General features: G+C 38.2%; 1 protein-coding gene across 2 annotated transcripts in view; it reads left to right on the forward strand.

The window, feature by feature from the left end:
• Positions 80-18,669, forward strand: part of RORA (RAR related orphan receptor A) — a 519,796-nt gene continuing 501,206 nt past the window's right edge. For both annotated transcript variants that reach the window (XM_021407610.1, XM_021407614.1), the window contains exon 1: positions 80-5,288. The gene's annotated coding sequence lies outside the window, so the exon portion shown is untranslated. The remainder of the gene's footprint in view (positions 5,289-18,669) is intronic.

The raw sequence follows: 18,669 nt of genomic DNA on the forward strand, positions 1-18,669 counted from the left end.
AAGTATTGGACTTAAATGTGCTGCACAAGAGCTGTCTGGAGCCCTGTGTTTCCTTCAGTTTGATGTCTGGGATATAAGAGGTGATTCAGATATGTATCATAGATGGCATAGGTTGGAAGGGACCTTAAAGATCATCTGGTTCCAAAGCTTCCTGCAGAAGGATTGCCACCTGCTAAATCAGGCCCAGAGCCCCATCTGCTCCGGCCTTCAATGCCTCCAGGGTTGGGGCATCCACAGCTTCTCTGGAAAACTCATTCCGGTGCCTCACCACCACACCTCTGAGTAATGAATTTCTTCCTAACGTTTAAACTAAATTTCCTCTCCTCTAGTTTGAAGCCCTTCCCAGTAATCCCTCTGCCTATAAGGCCATGTAAAAAGTCGGTTCCCCTCCTGCTTATAAGCTCCCCTCAAGTACTGGAAGGCTACAGTGAGGTCTCCCCAGAGCCTTCCCTTCTCCAAGCTAAACAAGCCCAGAACTGTACTGTACTGTTTTTTAATCCTGGTTGAAAACAGATTTCAATTCTGTGTGTTTTAGTCCATGTTTAGAAGTTACTATGTGCCTTTTTTGAGGTGGAGAATGTGAGCTTAAAACAGTCCTGATGACATGTTTCTGGCTTCTGTCTTCTGCTTGCTTCAGTTCTGTACTTCCTCATTTTTATTTGTAAACCTTCTGGTTTGAGTTCTCAACAGCAGGTAACTTTTTCTCACTCTGTGATTAGATACTGGGAAATAGCTTCCTATTTAAAGCAGCCTGAAGAAGCAGTAGGGCTTCAAAGATCAACTGATTTTGAAGGGTGTGTCTTTGCAGTTCAGGTTGTTAGCTAAGTTTGAACTGTAGATGTCAGTAGGAATTCCAGCCTAAGTAATGAATGATCTTCTGTACCACTTGGATCAAGCACTCCAGAAAATATGAGAGAGATCACTTGCGAAGGAGTTCCATTTCTTGCTTAAATTAATACAGATATTTGGGTGTAACAGGTTTCCAATGCTTCTCTTGTGCTTTCCTTAGTCTTCCATTTTACTATGCATGCTTCCCTGTTTTGCCTTGTTTTTTTTGTCCAGCCTTTTTCATGGCTGTAATCTCTCCAACTGCAAATGCTCTTGGCTGTACCTAGGTTTTGTTGTCTCTCTTTGGCAGCTTTTTTGTCCTGTTATATGTGTGTTGTTCTTCTTTAATTTCACATCCTGTTGATGTGCTGGCTGAGAGCATTAGGAATGAGGAGTGTGTCTTGACTTGTACCTAAGTATATGCGCAGCATAAGAACAGCAGCTGAATTAAAGGCTGTTTGGATGATCTGTAAGAAGGAGGCATTGCTGGGGTGGAGTGCGTTTTCAGTGAATCTTTAGAGAGGAATTTCAACGAGGTGCTGCAATGCAAAGTGAGGTTTATCAAAGATTTAAGCATGTTCTTGCAATGTGGCAACAAAGTGATTTCCCATCCCGTGCAGATATTATGCTTTTATGAAGCTCTAGTTTCAGTGCTTCTTGAGTATATGAGTTAGCCAAACTGTTCAGAGGTTTCTAGGCCTTTCATTACAGGGAGCTCCCAGAGTTTTTGCTGTCTCTAAAAACAAGTTTTTACTGAATACAAGATGTGGAATGCTAGATTTATTAGAATACCCAGCAGTTAAGTAGGGACTGATCCTTGCTTTGCACAAGCTGGTACTGGAGATTTTTAGTTATTGATTGATTTATTTTTCAGTTTTACTTTTTCACCGATTTTCTGTCCAATCTGAAGAGTAGTAAATTAAGACTGTATTCTTTCTCCTCTTAAAAGAACCCTATATTCATTAACTATGCTACTGCCAGTGATAATGATGTTTTTCTCTTTGGAATAAGCCAACCAGTTAAAACTGCTTAAATGAGCGTGAATAACATCAAGCAAATTAAAAAAGAGTAAAATTAAGAAAAGATAATTTTAAAAGTGAGAACTTTGTGGTACCTTTTAGAAACTAGCATTTATTTGACAAAATAATTCTTTCAACAGCTTAGAAGGTCACATTTACTCAAACCCAAGTGTGAAGACTTAAATTAAAATAGATGCCAGTGGACTGACCAAGAGAAATGATGGTATAAGAAACAAGTGGAGGGATTTGAGAATCGCTGTGTACAACTTCAGATTCCATCTGAAAAACTGAAGCTTTAGTTTCATTGATGTTTCCTGGACGAAGGTATGCTTTTGAGAGGGAGGGCAGTTAGCAATTAAGTGTATGATACCACACAGTATGTGACGGGAAGATGGAAGAAAAGGAAGGCTTAGGGACATAGATGTAAAAGAAAATGTGTTCCAAATCTGTTAATATTTTTTCAGTTTATTGATGTTTCCTAATGCAAGTCCATTCCTTGGATTATGGACCTCATTTGCATAATCACTGAGTAACAGTGATGCAAATATGCAGATCTCTAGACTTCAGCAATTATTACCTCTGTGCTACAATCTACTCCTGTTCTGTAGATTTCTAGGTGTTTGTCAGCAACTAAGGTGGTAGCTTATTCTATTCACCTGATGTAGAGAGATGAAAAAACAAGGATATTTGTAATTTTAAAATGATTTTAGATTTTTTGTCATCTATTTTACAGTGAGAGTATTCAGCGTCTCTATCTTGATGTAGTCTTCAGATAGCATTTGGGATGAGGGAAAGGAGGAACTCTCCTGTAGTACAGGTGTGGTAGCTGGGAGCAAAGGAAAGTGATGCATCTGTAGAATGGCTCTTTCTTCAGAGGTAGGATATTTGTAAAAGCTAGTACAATATATTGAAAACCTGCTACAAATTCCTTTTGCATCAGTAATGAAAAATATCTCTTCTAGTTATGAAGAGTAAGTGCAGTATTTGGAAACAGTAACTGTGTTGAATTGTAACAAGGAAAATAAATTTTTGTTTGGATTTCGGTTGGGGAGGCACTTAGTAATTCACAGGCGTGTACGGGCATCAGCAAATGGAACTCTTACAAATCCTCTTTATTAATAACATGACAACAGGTAAGTTCCAGTGTTCGTCTTGTATGTACTCACGGTGTTTGTAGACTTTGCTGTTGATTACAGGCAAGCATAATAAGGTATATATATATCATAATTCTGTCCAAAACAAAGAGCTGGAGAATAGGGAAGGTGTCTATGCACTGTACAAGGGCTGCTTTGAAAGCAGTGCCTCCTCTTTTTTTCTTTTGACCCACAATGTCAGAGGCAGATGTTGGTGGGACGGCAGTAGAGACTGAACCATCCCACCAGTATTCTGTTAGATTTTGTTGCCATGTAACAGGTGGCAGCAGAGGGGCACTCTGACCAAATGACATCTGATGTGGAAGTGTGCATAAATCAAAGGTGTGGGATTAAATTCGTCCATGTGGAAAAAATTGCAGCCATTGATATTCACTGATGCTGAATGTCAATTGAGCACCTGTGGCGTACTTCCAGAGGTTGAAAACTTTTCTCCATGAAGTATGATAAGATTCCATATATATAATATATACATATATATAATATATAAAAATAAAATAAATAAAAGCCTTATAGGCAATGCACTGAGCAGTGCAGATCCTAGTCTCTGCTCTGATAAATATTATCTCAAATCTACCCTTGATTTGTAAGAACTGCGTTGTGCTTATAAAGCTTTCCGTTATGTTTATTGTAGTCTTTACCTCTGGCTCTGCTTTTCATTTGCTGTTGATTTTTGAAGAGCTATGACATGGAGCTAAAATGCTTTTGAAGGATCCAAAGAAACTTGGGCAGCTGACTTCATAGGATTATTGTAAGTTAATTATCAATAAAAGCAAGACAGAACGTATCTTGAGTCAGTAACTTAATACATAAGAAACCCAGCTTTTGACCTCATCCTGTCTTTAAAGGAATATGATAGTTGAGTAAGTTAGTTACAGTGCTAGTATGACATTCTAACAAACATACTGGGGAAAATTTTTGAATAATTGCTTTTAAATTAGAACAATAATATCAGTAGAATTTCATGGGGACAGTCCTGAAGAAACAGATACCTCTTATATTCGAACCCCAGTTATTTAAATTCCTTTTGTGCCAGACATTCTTCAGACTTTTAACAGAGCACAGCAACTTTGAATAATTGATAGCTGATGCTGATAAGCATCAAAAGAGCAGACATTCTCCAAATTTTTGTGGGTTTTTAGTAAATAAAAGAGAATGTACTACTTCAAAAGTATTTGCAGTTCACTCAGAGTAGATTTGACATCCTGTAGTATAGCTGAAATCCACATGAAGTTTGATAGATGTGTTGCAAATGATGAAATACCACAGTCAATTGTTGTTTCAGTTATTATCCACAAGGTGGGGGAATAGATCTTTATGTTCTGCTGCTGTTGTCTTTTAGCTTTCTTGCCCACACTCCTCCCATCTGGATACTGTGCTGTTGAAATCACCTTGTCAATATGTTCAATACAGAGCATGGAGCTATATGTCAGAGGCTGTCAGAAAATTTTACCAACTGTAGATCCAAGCCTGAAGTTATAGAAGTATTGGGAAAAAAAGAGTATAGGGAACATTCATATATGAATTCTTACTTGCAAATACAATGTTTGTTGTAGAATTGATGGTGATTTCCACATGTAAGAATTTCTTTAGAGACTAGTGCTTTAGAGTAAAACCTTTGTGTAGTTTTTATTCAAGGGTTCGTTCTCCTAATGCTACTGTTGAATTGCAGAAATTCATCTGAAGGTGGCTGTATAACAGACTGTCATATAAGGTATGTACTGCTTTTCTTCTGTGTATCTAATAAATTCAGAGAGATCAAAGGCAGCCCAGGAAGCCATCTCAAAACTGTTTAACAGGATTTGATTTTTCTTTGCACGGTTCATCTAAAGCTAAATCTAGTTTTTCTAAATGGAAGAGCTTGTTCTGTGATAGATATCATACCTATTTCAAATAGTGCTTAAAAACTACCTAAGACTAATAGTTGCAAACAGGGAAAATGAAGAAGTAAGTAGTACTATTCTGTATTTGGGTCATGATCATCTCCTCTTATTATAGATGTCCAATATGAGCTACTGCTCAAGAGAACTAGTCTTCACTCAGCTTCTGTAGTTCAGCTATAGGAGCCATTCTTATACTTGAGAGCATCCAGGAGAGTGCAGAATAGTGTTAGTGTTCGTCTACCGCATGCAAGAAGTGAAGATCCATTAGCCTATTTGCTCTTCGTCTGTCCCTATTGTTAGTTGCAAGTGTCCTTTTCTTTGTCTGCCTTTAGGATCCTTTTCTTTTTCTACTTTCTAGAGTTTCCCCTGCTACTTCTACAGAACAAGACACCCAGAACAGGAAATAGGTAAGGCTATCTAAATGTTTAAAAATAGTAATTAGGCCGTATATTTCTTCTGATAAAAGATATTTGAGGGGAAATGTTGCTGGGATGGCATATGCATGAAAGATGATCCTCACTGTAGTGTAAGTAAACATTTTAAAGCGCATTATTTCTAGTATTTTGAGGTGTAAAGCTTCCTGTGTTTCTGAGGCTGTGTGGCTTCTCAGTTTCTCCTGCCATCCTTCTGTTTTCAAATCCTGCAGCATTTGGGCTTGCAGGCAGCTATTTCCTGTTACAGACAGGAGCTGAGAACTGAAGAGAGGAAAAGAAAGAGACGGGGTGCCTGATTACTTCCAGCAGATGCAGTGAGATTGCTGCCTTAGTCCTCTTCTAGTCTCTGCCTAGCTATTCTAATCCATGAGAAGACAAGAACTTGCAACTTTTTGTGCCCCATCTACTATATCCTGGGTAGCTAGCAAGCAACACGTGATTTTATTATTATTTTTTTTAACTTCTAGGAGCTAATGTCTCCCCCTTTCTAAGGGGATACTTTGTGGGGTTTCCTTTTACTTGACAGGCAGACTGAGCTGGCTGTAGCGTCAGTGACACACTTTACAAAAGCTGAGTAACAAATTTCAGATGGCCTCTTTTCTTCCCAGTCCTTGGCACTTGCCTGACTAATTGAGAGGCTTTGGGAGGATTTAGAAGTTTATAATGGAGGACGAATGGGGAAAAAAGTGGTAACCTGGAAGAGTCAGGAAACTTGAGAATCATTTTCCGACTCTGATACTTGCTCCCTCTGACCTGTACTCACAAGGTTTAAAACCCTAATGTAGCTTCACTGTCATAACACTTATATTTGACTTCTAAGATCTTCAAAAATTCTCTTAGACTGAGATAATACTAATTTCTGTCATAGATAAGAGCACATGAGGACTTTTTTCAATTTTCCTCTATGGATGTCTCATAAAATATTCTGCCTCTAGTTAATTGTTTCTTCTGTATTTACACATTTGCAATTTTAAATATAAATACTATGTATGCATAGGATACACTTTTTGATGCTGCATGTTATCAAGTGACTTTCAAGTCTCTGTTTTTGAAAAGCAGGAGTAACTTCTTTGGAAGTATATGTATATAGTATATAGAAGTACTCACAGGCCTACTAATTTGATTCTTTCTTGTTTGCGTGTGAGCACACAACTTCTTTTCCAGAGCTAACCACCCCTGTGCTCCCTGCCCTTCTACAGTGTCATGGGACCCTCCCTATTCTAAGTATTTAGCAATCTTATAGGCCTGGAGAATGCATAATGTAGCTGAAAGCATGTTTAGAGCTGTGTCTGCAAATGATAAGCATTAAACAATATGGCTAAAGTAGTATTAAAATTAGACAGGTAATCTTAGCAGTGCTTACAAGGACATAATGATACTTAGCATGGGCCTACTTTCCTATTTGTTTCAGTTGTTCTACATGACATGTGAAACAAGTTTGACAGTATAAAGATTTTATAAGCAACATTGGTTTGTGGAGTTCAAATGCAGTCTAAGCCACTCATTCCTGTTTGTGTCAGTTGAGTAAATCCCATTGTTGGTGGAACCAAATGCTAAATCAGATCAGGAAACTCAAGCAGCCAAAGCAACACTAGCAAAACCCTTCAGTGGTGGGACAAAGCAATCAGAATGAGTAGCAACATTGCTACCAAATGATTTGTATAACTGAATCAGAGACTTGGCCCATGTTACTCTTAATTGTTTTGCCAGTACTTTTCTAATATGCCATGAGTATGTATATCAGCATGAGAACTTGTACTTCTTAAAGGTAATTTCTATTCTCATGCGTAAGATATACACAATATAACAATCCTCCTACATCTGTTGAGGAAACAAATCAATAATCCATATGGCATTTTGCTTATTGCAGTGCAGTAGTTAAGTCAACAGCACATCAGCTTCCCTCCTTTATTTTGATTGCTTGCAGCAATCATAGCAGCTGTGCACCAGATGATTGTTTTTCTCAGTTTTGTCTCACCAAATAGAAGGCGGCCTTACATTTCTCACCTTAACAAGATTTGTACTAAATTCATGTAATATACCAGGATGTGTCCAGGGGATATTAGTATGCTTGATACAGCCTCTATTTGATGGATCAGAGGAGATCTATGAAAGATATTTGTGCATTAGCCATTTTTCAGCTCATTGGAATCTGTAGTGAACATGGATGTAATTAGTTCACATACAGACTGTAAATTCAAATGAGCAGTATGATTTAATGTTCAGAAGAAACTGAGATGGTAGCAATTCTCTTAACAACCTTGAGCTCGAACATACAATGGGAGGATGGAAAAGACACATGAAATATTACCCTGTCTAAGTTAAGGGCTGTGATGTCAACACTTAAATACAAACAACAAAATTAACCAACATGGATTAGGTCTAAAAAAGATGCGTCCCACTTGTCCTCTGGATTAATTGTCTGCCAGATTAGCAATCAGCTGAATAACTAGGGAGGGGAAGTAAAGGGAGAGCAAGGGAATAGATGACAGGAGGCTGTTAGTTGGATCAACTTCATCCTAAATGTCACTGGTACTGAAGAACTGAAATTTCTCCATTGACGTTACACTCTGAAATGGAGATTATACTGTGGTCTGATAAGAGGTGTGAAAGCGATGGTCACTTTGCAGATATCTTTGATACTACATAAGCAGTACTGTAGCCACTGATGAAATTCAAGTTTCTTTTCACAGCAAGTTCACAAAGGCATTTGCTGTTCACTGAGAAAGGATGAGCTGGGGATTGCAGTTCTGGTCTGGATATTCTGTGCAGTTACTAATGCTGCCCCAGACTTGTAGTGAATCTTGCAGCAGATTTTAAGTGCTTTTTACAGCCTCACCCTTAAACGATTCAGTTTCCCATCTGGCAAATATGATTACAGCGCTTTTTGTAGCTGACTTGTATTTGATGTTTAAAATTGTCAAGTAATCAAATATAATTATGTTAATTCTGTTAACTCAAGTTAAATCTCTGTTCAGGTGATTTTGTGCATTGACAGTGCAAGTATGTCAAAAGAAAATATGATAGATATTTGGAGGTCCTTTGTTTTATAAACATCAGAAAATATTAATCCCTTTACACGAACTCATGTTGGCCAATGCTTATAAACCAAATCATGACAGATATTCTCTTATTGTACTTTGTCTTTCCCTTCTTTAATGAATACTTGGAGAGATCCTGGGGGTAATAGAAAATAAAACAATACTTTCTGGACATTATTTCAGTCATAGTATATGGATTCACTGAAATCTTGGTTCTGCCAGGTTATGTCAGATTGGAGCTATTTTAATTACTTTTTACAAGAAATGGATTTTAAGACGGACTAATCCTCTGCTATCCAGATCTCCTACCCTTGTTCCATGAGATCTAGATCCCTGTCACGGCAGCACAAAAATCTTGATTTTTATTTTTATTTTTTAATTTGGGTGCTTTCAATCCTGTTGGAAGCAGATGTGGTAGAGCACTGATCCTCCCACATTTCAGGTAACAGTATTTTGGTGAAACTTCTGTCTTTGATTACAAAGCCTTCAAAACGTAGTGCTTTTGTCTTACCAGATGATGGAGAAAAAAGCGATAAAGGTAGTAGTGGAACTGGAGATTAGCTTTTCTCCTGGCTGTGAATCTAAGCTGTATTTTAGAATAAACTCAGTCATGTTATGTCATCATACTAAGCCTTAGGGGGAAAAAAAACCCCAAAACCTACTGAGTATATCTGTCGTCTCATGATAGTATGTGGTGAAGAGGACAAGACAATGCTGGCTCATCTCAAGATATCAGTATTCTAGAAGAGTTGGAGCTATATTTCTCCTGTGTGGGTGTTTCAGCGTTTGAATTGGCCATCTGTAGGGACAGCAAAGCACTTAACCTTTTTCTTCTTTGTGAGATATTTCTGTAAAAGTCTGAGAAATAAACCAGAGTTCTAATCTACAGAGGAAATTCAGATGGTTAGCCACTCCATTTTGCGAAAGATATGATGCTTATCTGGAGAATTTGCCTAATAACTTCAGAAGGATTGTAAATACAACCAGTGTATATTTTTAGATGGTAATTAAATACAGTAGTGCTTATGCCGAGTGTTCTGAAGCCTGCACTGATTTTGTTAAAATCGTAGCTCTAAGATAATAGGTAAGCTCGTTGAATATCCCAGAATTAAAAAATAAATAAATAAAAAAGCAAAATATCAAAAAGCAAAATATAGCCTTTTTGTGAGTCGTACTTCTTTCTGTCCTCAACAGTGTCGGTTCTGAATCGGTGAGCTTTGCTTATGATACCAGTAATCTGATTCAACTTGCTGATATTCACTGAGGCATTTCTTTCAAGAAAATTGGCTTTTTCTCTGATTAGGCGTACATTTCCCCAGGCTAGTATTTGTAGTCAGAAATGAAGCCTATAGTATTTGTCTGGTGTAGGGTCTCTACAGATACTTGTTCATTAGTGAGTCGTGATGTTTATAAGTTCAATATCTTGAACAACCAGTGGTTGACTGAAGTTCAAAAGTTTTCATGAAAGACCTTCAATTACAAGCTTTCCTGCTTTTGACAGTTCAGTATCTATCTCAATTGTCTCCTTTTTTTCCAGAGAGACAGTGATTTAAGATTCACCCTAAACGTAAAACCAATGATCGATGGCAGCTGACAGTTGCCATTGTTTGTTTGTCCAATCCGGTTAGATGAGCAGCCAAGTCGGAACAATTAGTCCTCAGCTCAGTTCTCCTTTGGGCTGTAGCTAATTTTGTACAATGTTTATTTTGCTTGATGACCATGTAGAAAGGTATATTTTTGGCAGTTTGTAATCTGGGAAGAATGAAGTTGTGATAAAAGGTTGAACTACATTGCAAGTAGCTAAAGCTTTTCTTGTTCAAAATGAGCCNGGGAGGGCAGATACTGTTAATGATATCTGATGATAAAGTTACTTTAAAAATGAGTTTCCCTTCTTATGGTGTTAAATTCCTACACACAAGATCCTCATACTCTATTTATTTTCTATTCTAAAACACAATGTCTTGGCTGTGGCTCATTTAATGAAATCCAGAAACACTGAGAAGGCACACAGTTGTCTTCCCTTCTGGTCTGTCCTTTTTTAAAATGCTAAGTAGTTATTTTTGCCATAGTGATTCTGATGAGAAAATACGTGCTTCAAAATGTAAATTCTATACATTTGAAAAAAGTAACTGAGCAGAGGAACAAACAAGTTATTTTATGTAAATAGATAAATTTTTGAGATCAAGTATTCTCTAAGACTTCTAAAAACTGGATGTCTAAGTCAATGGAACTAAGATGCCTGTTCTAATACCTGCAAGATTCTATCTTTTATCTCAAAGGGATGTTCACTATTTGTTACTCAACCCCTTAATTTGTGTCTTTTAAAATTCTATGTGGTTTTGGCCTTGTGATTTTGAATTTAGATAAAATTTTAACCTTCTCCTGCATAGCAATTATATCAAGATCATAAATAGCTATTAAAAAAATGAGAAAATGAAAAAACCAAAACAAATCCTAGACTGAAGCAGTAAGAGATGGATAAGAGAGATGTTTAATATATGTTTTAATGGAAAACTTTTGTTTACAGATTGTATTGAGAAATTGAGATTGTTCCTTAATGTTGTTTGTGGTGGCTCAATTTTAGATGTTTTTCTTTTAGTTTTATCCTGCTTCTCTGCTTCTGGATCAACTCTGCTGCTGATTCTGGAAAAAAGATGAAGTAGAACTTCCATTATTATTGCTCTGGCTCTGCCTAAAGACTTTGGTAAAAGATCTTACTGTTGTGATAACCTGTTATTTCCTGCAGTATTCTCTGAACGCAGTCGAAACCGAAAAGATTTCTGTGACTATCAGAGGGTGTTAACACCCAGTTGAAAGGTTGTGTAGTTTTGATGTGCCAGTCAAATGATGAGTCAAATCCTCCTTCTCAGTGGTTTTCATCAATTATTTAACGTGGTGGCTGGAATCACACGGTGACTAAATCCAGTGACAAGCTTTAGAACGTGGGAAGTGAGAGTTCCGGGGAAAGTGTTTGCATGCTGCAGCTATAGAGAGCATAACATGTATTTATATATGGACAGACCTGGTAGTAATACAATGCATACTGAAATGTTTACCTGTATAGTTTCAGGTAGCCAAGAGGGTAAATGCAACAGTGTAATTGTCAAAGATAGAGATTAGCAGCTGCTTTGGGCCCCAGAGGCCAGGAAGTGTAGATAAACCAGGTACAAGCACTGCCAGTTGTTTGATGAGTTGATCTTGCTTGTGGTGAGGCCTGTGCATGTCCATTGCATTAGTGAATGCTGCAGGAAGCATTTGTCATCAGTGATACTGTACTGACTTGGGGAAAGGCTGCCAACCCCAGCTAGCCCAGTGCTTATTCCATTTACATCCTTCAGTGATTGGAACATTTTTATGCATTGTTATTTGACACTTGTGAAATTTCAAGTGTCTGTGCACGCACACTTGAAGTGAGTGGTCATGTAACCCCTGAAAAGGGCCCAACAGAAGGGTTTTGTGTGCATCTGCCTGGGATGCTTCTATGTTTGTATGTGTCAAAACCAATGAAAAAACAAACCTCAATTCATGACAAACATCTGCTTCAAAATGAACAAAATCCTTTCTTGTCAGATTTTATCTGTCAGTGAGGATCAGATTAAGAGTGTTTAAATAAAGAGTAGATGTGTAATTGTATTACCCACCTATATCCTGGTAACGTTCCCCTAATCATCCAAGATAGTTAATTCCTTAAAAATATTTAAAACTACTGTGTTATTGGTATACTCTACTTGGACTCATGTGGGCATTCTGTATTTCCTTTCTTGATAAATTTAAAACAGAGCATGTTTCAATGTCGCTCTTTCTGAATCCAAGACCTGTTTCATTCCTACTTTTTAGCACAGTAAATAAACTCTGCAAATTGTAGTCCTGTATTAATGTCATAGATTGGGATGCTTGTAGCTTTCAAGCTCAGGAGCGCAAGAACTAATATTCTTATAAATTTCACTTTATGAAATAGACTGCTTTATTGACATCATTTTTTTTAATTTTGATTTTTGTTTTACTGAATTTATAGCAAAATTTTCTAGAAAAAGCTGTTTTAAGTTGGCTGTTGTAGAATTGTTTTTCTGGAGATGTCTAATAGAGCCTCTTATTCAAATCGCAGCTTCCTTAATTTATCCTTCATTGTGCCACAGCAGAAACAATAGATTTCACATAGCTCACTTGCTGAAAATGCTTAGATGCCATGTGCTTTACTGAGATCTTTTGCGGGGTATGGCTTGAATTGTATTAGCTGTAGTAAAATCCTGTATCTTCTTTCATTCTATGGCGGTTGGTTGATACTTTGAATTCAGGCAAAGCACTGTGTATCTGGTTTAATAAATAGTTGTGAGTTGTTTTATGTGAAGTGGTGTGAATACAGTGCTATGTACGAAGTCTGCACTTGGGCTAGGTGTAAGCAGCAACAGGGCAAATTGTATTAGGGAGACAGTGCTCTGAGTATTTGAAAGTCTCCAGGGAAGCAGACTCCACAACATCTCTGGGCAGCCTGTTTCAGTGCTCTGTCAGTCTTACAGTAAAATTTTTCCTCATAGAGAGAACTTCCTGTGTTTCAGTTTGTGCCTGTTGCCTCTCAGTTTGTCGCTAGGCACCACTAGGAGTCTGGACCCGTGTGCTTGACACCCTCCATTCAGATACTTAGACACACTGATGAGTTCCCCCTCAGCCTTCTCTTCTCCTGGCTGACTAGGCCATACTCCTTTAGCTATTCCTCACAAAAGAGATGCTCCAGTCCCTTCATTGTTTCTTTTTTGGATAAGTATTTGAGATAATCAAGATACACTAACAGTTTAAGGAAGGAAAAAAAAAAATTGGTTCTAGGAGAAAAGCCAGTCATGCATGTACACAAAGCACATCAGAGCAGGGATGCTGTGCTAAGTTATGTATGAGTGTACATTTATTATTGTGCAGATCATTACTAAGTCACCTCAGAAACATGGTTGACGTGTTAAACTAAATAATAAAACAAATGCACTACTTATTTCATAAAACATTTCAGTATTAGCAGATGTTTAGAATCTGTTTCAGCACGAACTTTTGAATAATTTCTACTATATTGTAGCTGAGAAAAGCAAATGGTCAGAGTTTTGACTAGTTTTGAGTACCTCCCAACTAATTCTGTGAGTTCCAACTTAGTGACATGTTCAGCTTCTACCCAACGTATGGTCCTGTTTGTGCTGTGATTGAGGTACTAGCGAGACAGGAAGCAAACTAACTCAGTTTGTTTTCCAAATCTAGTGGGGTGATAATGGTGGGCACTGCTTCACAAAATGAGAATTGATTTTGTTGCTGTGATAGAAAATTGTGGCAGAACTACTGTTTCAGGCACCCCACCTTAATCAGCCTTTGGGTAGAAATCATTACCCTGCAGGGATGCTGGATGCTGTATGTCTTGATGACTGGAGAAAGTTACAACAACGAGAAATAGCCATCCTATACCAAAAGTCATTGAAAAGACTCACTTCACACCTAATATCCTGTAAGTTTGGTGATGCAAGATTTTAAGCACAGTTCCTTGGAGAGGACATCTACGAGAAAAGCTTTATAAACATGATTATTAAAAATGTGAGAGCTATTTTGTTGCTGTGGCAGAGAGTTGGTAAGCTTCTTGTGGTTTTACTCAGAATTATATGACAGCATTTAACGTGCCAGGCAACACCAAGATTAAAGCTTAGCTGTCCACATAATAGTTTAGCACGTTGTCTGTGTCCATGCATGCACTCTCAATTACTGCTAATAGGAGTTGTATGAAAAATCAAGGAAGGCTGGAAAAAACACTTGTCCTGGTGTTGTAGTGCTCCCACACAAGCTAATCTTTTAAACCTAATTTGGATCCTTAATTCAATTTTTCTGCATGTGTGAAGGAAGAGGACTTGAATATAAAGAGGTCAGTGGAAGGAATAGAGATGTCCTTGCATTCAAGTTCCATGTAGCTTTACAAAGCGTTCCCTTCTCTGAAAAGGAACAGGGACATAGAACACGAGGGAAATGGTGCTTTGCTCAGATCTGAGGAATATGTTGTTAGTTTCCCTCTTCCTCCCTTGATGGGGGTTGTGAATGAAATGATGTCTTTTTATTTGTTCCTGGTGAGGAAGACAAGGTAACCATGCTGTCAGTCTTTTCTTTGATACAATCTTACTTGTTTACAAATAATATATACAGTACCACTTAAGTGAAGGAATCCAATTCAGTAAGTGCTGCATGCACTATCAGCAGGTAAAAGGTTCTGTGGCCCCATACAGTCGTTGTCTTTTTTTTTTTTACATAAAAAGTATGTTTAGTGAATTACTATGACCAGCCTGATAATCCCTGAAGACAGCAAGATGTTGTAAATTAAGTGTTAGTGATCACTAATACAGTTTTCTTCCAAAGAGAACTTGAAATGTTACTCTTCTATTGCACCTTCAGTCTTCGCTTGCCCAATTATTTCATAGTCCTAATAATTACAGTTCTTAAAGGGAAAGCATTACTTCGGCTTGGATTCAAATTGGATTCATATCTTCCATGTCATTCTTTAAAATGAAACACCAATGGTGTAAAAAGTGAGTAAAATGGAGAAAATTTTAATTGACTGTGTGAGGCTTCGAATCTTTAAATTACAAGTGGCCTGGATTTCTAATTTGTCTCCACAAATACTTTTAAAAGGATATACACAGAAAACTTGTAACTTCATATCTCACTAGTTATATTTTCTTGTAGAATACTCAGAAGCCTTTTCTTCACTGTGTGATGGAAGTATATTAAATTGCATGGAAAAGGGAAGCAACTTATCCAAGCTATATGCTGTGTGATTGAGAATCTTAGGTTAAAATACTTCTGGAGACTTGAGTCATTATTTTATAGTCGTTACTGCAGTTTTGTCCTGGATGTATTCTGAATTTTCAGATGCAGTAAATTAAACATCTGCTGTACTCTGTTTTCAAGAAAAGCTGTAAATCTGTGTTAAATAATGCCCACAGCAAATGTATTTGCCTTTGGCTTAGCCTCTAGCTTTAAGACAGACTGCCCAAATGTTGATGTTACTCAAAGAGCATGGTGTCTAAGGTTCTTGGTATGTTCATGCTAAAACACTGACATAGAACATGTTTGGCTGTATTATCAACTTCAGTTGTTTGTTACTATCCCAAACAGCGAATTCTCCTAGTGATGCTGAAATGGATTTCCCTATCAGTGAGACAGCAGACTTGCTGTAAGGGGTGCATGGCCTGATTGCTATGTCATCTGCATAGTTACTGCTGACTTTGGTTATTTTTTCTACCTTTGTCAGCTGACTGATATAGATATGTAGAGTGAATAGATCATCTTTGTGGTTATGAGAGTGGAACAACCTGAAGTTCTTCTTCCTGTTCTACTTGCATCTGGGCTATTGTGTTGGATTCCGCCATGTTGAATCATCTGACACCTGCTTTTTAATTGCAGTAACTGAGGACTTTTTCCTCTGAGGTGTTTCACACTATTTTAGTGGTTGTAGCTAACTGAGCTACCAGGGTGACATTTTCTCTCGACTTTGCTGTATTATGATTATATCATAAATCTCTGTCACAACTATGTTCATACTATTCTCTAAAATTTGGCTTATTTTCACAAATGGGCATAATGATAGTCATTAGTATTGGTGAGACTCAGCAGCTGCCAGCTTCCTTAGAGCAAAGCCCCTACTAATGCTGGAGTCTGCACTTTGTTAACAGAAGGTCACTGCCATTTCCTTCTTTCTTTTCTCTCCATCCCTCTGCATCCTTCAGCAGGTCATCTTAAATAAACTAAATTAAATAAATGATCTCTGCTTTTCAGCTGCATGTAATGTGCCATGATGTTACATAATTTTAAAAGTGCCATTTCTAAGCCAGGGCTACAAACAGGGAGTCCTAATGCAAGACCATCTCAGCCTACATTTCTTTAGAAGTCCCTATTCTAGAACCATTTCTCTTAAAGCATACAAACCAAAGGCTACTTTCTCGTGAAGCTGGAGAAAGGGTGTGCATGTTGTGGTTTATTCTGCAGGCTAATGGACGTTGTTTCCATTGAACCATTGCTATGATACTTACAGAGGTATTCACAAAGGATGTTTATCTTTAAGAATCTGTCTCATTAGGTTTCTTATGGCTGATTCAGAGGTCCAGCTAACAGTGATGCAAAGAAGGAAAGCAGGCATTCCTCAAGGATGTGTTGTCCTTCAGTACCATCCAGCTTGAGACAGGACCTGTGGCATCCTTGAAGGAAGGTTTTGGAGACAGAGTGTGCTGTGTTTTACAGGCTCCGAGTCTAGGAAGGTGGGACCACCTCCTGACCCACAGCTTAGTTGTGGTCTTCTGGTGGAAGGGACAGCTGTGGGAAGGAACAGGCAGTCTGCAGGCAGATTTTAACACCCATTTTCTAACTGTGTATGATTTCAGCACTCACTCCTGCTGAATTGGACCAACTGCATCTAGTATAGCCCACCAGCCTCAGAGGAGAACTACGCTGATGATGAAAGTTCCCTCAACTGAAGCTAGGCTCCTTAAATACCTCCCTGAGTTACAAATTAGGTATCTTCTTGGTAGAAAATGTTGAGTAGAAAAATCTCTACCAGCTTAATACCAAGTCAGCCCTCGGCATTTCTCTTCTGTTTGCTATTTCAATCAGATGTAGCGTATGTTCTTCACCTCTTCAGTTTGTAGTGTAGGAGAAAGAGATAAAACTAAGAACTGGAAACGCTATGGCTCTCAGGTGTTAGCCTCCTGATGTTTTTGTATATACCTTAAGCAAGAGAAGGGACTAATCCCAGGCATCGAGCCTGGGACTGATTTTATTGCAGAAGACCAGTTGGCCAGGTTTTCACCCGCCCAATACCACAGGCAGGCCTGGAGTCTCTTCTCCATTTTCCTTGCAGTGGTCTATAGGCTTACTTGTAAAGTAGGCAACTCTCAAAAACAACTTAAAGAGCTGCACAGATTTCTGAACATTCAGGGGTACATTTTCACTGTTCTTGAGCAAATGTTTCATCATTTCAGTGGAAGAAAATATTCATCCAGAAAATGATTTTACCTCATGGCATAGCTTCTGTAGCACATCCCGTCCTGAAACAAGCTGACTGAGGTGAAGGAAATGCCTGCACCAGGGATTCCAGAGATTGCAAACTATTTCCCAAATCATTCCAAAAAAGTGGTGGTAAAAATGGAAAGTTAGAATCAGTCTGAGAACTGTTTTCTCTCAGAAACTGACAAAATAAGTGACTGTAATTCTTCTATGAGTCAGTGTAATGTGTAAGCTGCACATGGTAGTGGCACTTAATAAAGTGTATTTCTTTTGTGTTCACAGAGCATTTGGTTAAAATGGAAAATCTAGTTAAAAGGACACCATTTCCTCTTAACTTAATATTGCGAGTTGAAGTAGCTGAACAGCTTCTGCACGGAACTCATGTAACTTTAATGCCCTGTGCAGGCATTGTTTACTTGACAGGCTTGTAACAGCTACACTGCTTGAGCTCCTTGAAGACAAAATTTGTTTCATACCTTGAGGGTGCAAAGTCCCAGGGCAGCAGATGGCCCTATGATTATTATTTCCAACCTGTCTTACCTGACCATTCCTTCCCTGTATGAACAGCTGTTTCATTTACTTCAGTGCAGCCCAGCCCGATCGGCTATTTTTCTTCTCCCCTTTTCTTTGTATGCAACATAAATCTTTTTTCTTTTTTTTCCCCTCCTTTGACCTGGCCTGCAGCTCCATCCACCTGTGCATGCCTTAAGCAATGTCAGACTCTTGCCAGATCCACTTCCCTTTGACTAGATACATTCTTTTGAAACTGAACTTCTTTGCAGTAGTGCTGTATGGTTACAGTCTCTTCTCCTCTTAGAATACTCACTTCTTAAGTGTTTGGTGTGAGTTTAGCGCTCTGTTCCAGTGAGCTCAGCCCATTGGTTCAAGGGTATTAGCCTGTTGATGTTAAGCTCTGAGTGGGCAATTTGTGCAACTTACAGGTTGAGCAGAGCACTTCGTATAAACCTGTGAAGTTAATTTCATCTCTAATGTTGCAAAGTGAATTGATGTAAGAAAATGCCAGAACTAAGATGTACCCATGAAACCTCAGTTTAGCCTCTTAATGCACAGCTGCCATTTTGAGGTGGTTTTTCATTCTTTAATTACATGCCTATTCTGAAAGAACCCGGTTTCCTTCACTGTGCATGGTGCTCAGTGGAGCAGTTCTTTGGTGTTTCGGTTTATCCTTGTTATACAGACTATGGCTTATGTCCTCTTTACTGTGCAGCACTCGCAGTGTGCTGAATGTAAAGAATGTGATTTCTGTAATGTCAATTATTGTTCACCTTTAAGAGTTT

The sequence above is a fragment of the Numida meleagris genome, chromosome 9, assembly GCF_002078875.1.
Source record: "Numida meleagris isolate 19003 breed g44 Domestic line chromosome 9, NumMel1.0, whole genome shotgun sequence".
NCBI classification, from domain to species: Eukaryota; Metazoa; Chordata; class Aves; order Galliformes; family Numididae; genus Numida; species Numida meleagris.